At 41.3% G+C, this 4,930-nt stretch overlaps 1 pseudogene; it reads right to left on the bottom strand.

The window, feature by feature from the left end:
• Nucleotides 1-38: 38 nt before the first annotated feature.
• Nucleotides 39-4,930, bottom strand: part of LOC101571711 — a 46,284-nt pseudogene continuing 41,392 nt past the window's right edge.

The raw sequence follows: 4,930 nt of genomic DNA, 5'->3' as shown, positions 1-4,930 counted from the left end.
GCTTTTCTGAGCATTTATTACAAGATCCCAACAGTGTTTTATTTTTTCTTCTCAACATCCTGCTCTGTGGCTTCCTTGGCTCTCTTTGGCCGGATGCCAAAGAGCTGGACTTTGGCGCGGGCCATGCTCAGACTGGCAAGTGCCTTGAAGTTATTTTCTTCCTCCGTGATGATCCTGGCTTCTCCTTCTTGTAGACATTCCTGATGGGCATCACAGGTCCTGTCAGCTGGGCGGCCAACTTGAGTTCTTCAGCCGAGCGGTCTCCCTTTTTGGGGGCCGATGGCTTCCTGGGGAAGAGGATGAGCTTGGAGCAGTACTCTTTCAGCCGCTGCACGTTGGCCTGCAGGGACTCGGTGGATTTGTTCCACCACCTTGGGTTCACCGAGATGCCAATGGTCCGGGCCACCTGCTTGTGAATACCGGCCACCCGCAGCTCCTCCAGACGGAAGCCCCTGCCGGCTCGGACCGTGGTGTGGTAGCGCACGGTGGGGCAGTGCACGATGGGCCGGATGGGCCCGGACGCGGGACGCGGGGCGATGCGGCACGCTTTGGCCTGCCGGGCCTTGCGCCTGCGGATCTCCGAGCTGGCTGACTGAACCACGTAGCCGCACGCCGCTGCCAGTCCTTGTGGAAGTGGGGCTTCAGAATCATGCCATTCCGGCTGGGCACGGTGACTGCCTCTTAGGCTGCGGATCGGTGGAACCAAAAGGCACCTTTCAGATTTTTAACAGCACATTTAACTCTGAACTCTGTAGTGTATTAATCCACTGAAAAGTATAATACTCCCATGATCCGATCACTTCCAAATGGCCCATCGCTGGACACATGAGGTTTTGGGGAGACAATATAGATCTAAACTACAAATATTTGATAAAGTAAATCTGAATGATAGCACTGGGCAGACACTGTGGAAGAGGTCATGTTATATTTGCAGTAAGGCAGGTAGAACAGGCTCTCTAGAGAGCAGAGGAGACAGCCAGAAGTGGTGACATTTACTGGAGCAGTGGAGGTCTTCAGTTTCCTACAATGTCCTGTGGGAGGGCACACAAATTGATAAAGTGTTTACTCCTTGGTGATACTAAACACTTGCTACAGTTTGGAGATGCAAGGTCCTCCAAAGCCCATATATTAAAGGTTTAGTCCCCAGTCTATCATGCTACTGGGAGGTCCACTTTTCAAAGCTGGAAGTTAGTGGTGCTCAGTTGTTAAAATAAAGAAAATGGCTAAGTACCATGCAAGGATAAATGGAAAATATCCCAGGGCCAAGTCCAATCCAGAAGTATCTGCATTCCTCTCTCTGTGTTTGACACTACTAGGCTTGTAGAGCTTGACTCAATCACAGGGGCAAAGAAGCTTCCCAGGAGGCTCAGATGCAACCAAACAATCCCACAGTTGCAAGTATGACTTTGTGGTGGCTTAGTAAACCACAAAACCTGGGACAAGCCATTAATGGACTTCTGTGTCTCCAATTTTTGCCTGCCATTGATTCCTAGAGCGGAGGGAAGTAAAATGCCTGAGATGGGTAAAAGAAGGGAAAAAATCAAAATAAGAAAGTAACAACAATGATTTGGATGGTGAAAATAAAAGTAATCACAATAGAACAGTAAGAAGAAAGTAGAACGATGAATTGTATCAAAATAAAAACAGTCAGGCATTGTTCACTATTTATCAGACACAACTCTAAAGTTATTTGTGCTCTGCATTATCTAATCCTCCCAGCAGCAGTGTGAGCTGTGAGACACAAGGAACCTGAGGACCTTAAAAGGTATTAGCCTGAGGTCAAACAGTTGCTAAGTTGTAGAACCAGCTCACCCTGGCGGGCTGGCTCCTGAGCCACATAAGCTGTCCTCATGCTTAGTTGCCTTCTCCAAGCAAGCTTGAGGGCAGGAAAATGAAAAATAGCCCCTATTTGGGTTTCTTTTTTTTGAGAAGTGCTTTGTGAATCATTTGCCCATTTTAATGGTTAGATTATTTATTATTATTTTTTTATTTCAGTCATATTGTCTTTAATGGTACGATTTAGGTATACTTAATGATAACATAAATTATAGGGAATTTGTGCCTGTAAATGATATATCTAGTTTTTGTATATGATACATCTTGATTCCCATTTTCCCATTACCCTCTTCTCGAGAATCTTTCTCTCTTCCCCTCTTTACCTACAAAAGCTTTGATTCCATTTTATACTTCTTTTCTCAAGATTTTTTCCTTCCTTTCCTCCTCCTCCCTCCCTAGTTCCTCTTCCCATTTGAACAATTTCTTCCTATTTCACAATATCTATTACACATTTTCACCCTTATTTACACTTTCAGTTTCTCATACTAGAGAAATAGTGTGAAACATACATGTTTCCAGTTTATTTCACTTAAGAGCACGATCTCAAGGTCCATTCATTTCCCTAGAAGTTTATCCTTCTAGGTAGCATGATATGAAAAGTTTGTCCTCTATGACTGAGTAGTACCACATTGTATAAAAACTCCGCATCTTTTTTATGCATAGGGATTTAGGTTGTTTCTGAGATTTAGCTATTATAAACTGGGCTGCTATAAACATGGGTGTACATATATCACTGTGGTATGCTTTCAATTCTTCTATGGAGATACCAAGAAGGGAAATATCTGTGTCAAATGGAATCGCTAATCCTAGTTTTCTGAGGGATCTCCATACTGATTTCCACAGTGGTTACACTAGTCTCCACTTCCACCAATAGTGGAAAAGGGTTCTTTTTACTCCACAGCCCTTCCAGCATTTGTTATTGGTTGATTTGCTGATGATAGTCATTCTTTCTGGGGTGAGATGGAATCTCAGCATTGGTTTAACTAATATCTCTCGAAGGACCAGTGATGTCGGACATTTCTCATATATTTATTTGCTGATTGTACTTCTTCGCCTAAGAAGTGTGTATTGATTTTGGATGTCATGTTTGAATTCAGTATCTCAGTTGGGGGGTCTGTTTTATTTTCAGTTCTTTGTATATTCTAGATATTAGGGTTTTTTGTCTGAGGAACAACTGGCAAAAAGTTTTCCTACTCTGTGGCATGTCTCTTCACTGTGTTGGTGATTTCTTTTGCTTTGCAAAAGCTTTTTAATAAAAGGAGGGCCAGGGAGCTAGCTCAGTAGAATAAGCACTTGCCTGTCAAGCGCAAGGCCCTGAGTTCAATCCCCAGTACCACAAAAAAAGAGACCCCAGTTGTTCTTTGTAATATTTCCCATGCAATTGGCATTTTGTTCATAAAGCCCTTGCCTATACTTACATCTTTAAGAATTCTACCTATTCTCTCATCCAGCATATGTAGTGTTTCTTTTTTATTTATTTATTTATTATTTTTTATTTATTCAGGTATAATTTTATTCTACTCTACAAATGATTATACCCTAGTTTCCCCCCAAAGTTAAAGTAATTCATAAATACATGAAAGCACAGAAATGAATCAACAAGTTTAAGGCCAGAAAGTTAACAAAGTCATGTATGGATCCTGCTTATCGAATGTCTTTCATGGCCCTTTTCCAGCCAGCCCCAACAAAACAGAATAGTATAGTTTTGATGGCAATCTAGACAATTAATAGAAAAAAAGCCTCATTATTTCGGTGACCCTAAGGGTAAGAACTGGGCCTTACTCTTACAGCCTTATTATGTGATTTGAAGGAACTACCCATAAAGTTTCTTTTTTAATATTTAGACTTTTAATCCATTTTGATCTTAATTTAGTTCATGGGGAGAGACATGGGTCTAGTTTTTGTCTTTGGCATGTGGAGAGCCAGTTTTGTCAGCATTGTTTGTTTATTTATTTATTTAAAGACAGGGTCTTGCTATGTAGTTCAGGCTAGCTTTGAACTCACTATGTAGCCCAGGCTAAACCTGAACTCATGGTGTCCCCCGTGCTTTACCCTCTCAAGTTCTGGGATTACAGACATGTGCCATTGTGCCAGGCTTCCAGTACCGTTTATTAAAGAGGCTATCTTTCTTCCAGTGAATCTGTTTGGCTCTTTTCATTGATCTCAGGTCTGTTATTTTTCTCTTTTGTCTTTCTTTTCTTTCTGCCCATCTCATGCTCTTTTTATTATGCTATCTCTGTAGTATAATTTCAAGTCAAGGATTGTGATGCCTATTGCTTCCCCTTTGTTACCTAGAATTATTTTTGCTATTCTAGCTCTATTCTGGTTCCAAATACATTTTAGGAATGTTTTCTAGACATCTGCAAGGTATACTGTTGGTATTTTGATTGCAATTACAGTACTTCTATGTAAAAGTTTGGGGAGTATGACCATTTCACTGTGTTAGCTCTTCCTACCCAAGCAAAGAGGAAGTCATTCCATTTTCTGATATCCTCTTCTTACCTTTCTCAGATTATTGAGTTTTCATTGTAAAGATTTTTTTAGTTCCTTTGCTAAAATGATGCCTAAGGACCGGCCAAATAGCTCAGTGCATTAAAGCGCCTGCAAGCAGGTGCAGGGGCCAGGGGTTCAATCCCCTAGCCTGCCCTGTCAGCCCCACCCCCAGGGAGCACTGAGAGAGCAATTGAGACTGGGCATGGTGGGGCATGCCTGTAATTCCAGCTCTTGGGAGGCTGAAAACACGCGGATCACTACCAGTCCGATCTAGCAGTGAGACCCTGAACACCGTGTAGACCCTTCCCTAAAATACAAAACTAAATAAATAAATAAATTAAATTATTCCTATTTCATTTTTTTCCGTGCTACTATGAAAGATGTAATTGCCCTAATTCCTCTCTGTGTGTGAATTTGATATTTTTAATTTCCTGTATATCACTTTGAACCTGTTTCATAGCTTCTATTTCTTTCCTAAATTGTTTATTCAGGGGTTCCATCATTTTTATATTCTCCTCTATTTTTTTGTCAGTGTATTCTTTAGAAGCACTTAGTTCTTCTTTGATTATAGTTACCACTATATTTTTTAGTTCCGAAATTA

This window comes from Octodon degus, unplaced genomic scaffold (assembly GCF_000260255.1).
Source record: "Octodon degus isolate 3935 unplaced genomic scaffold, OctDeg1.0 scaffold00201, whole genome shotgun sequence".
NCBI lineage: Eukaryota > Metazoa > Chordata > Mammalia > Rodentia > Octodontidae > Octodon > Octodon degus.
This window is presented reverse-complemented; position numbering and strand designations above follow the sequence as displayed.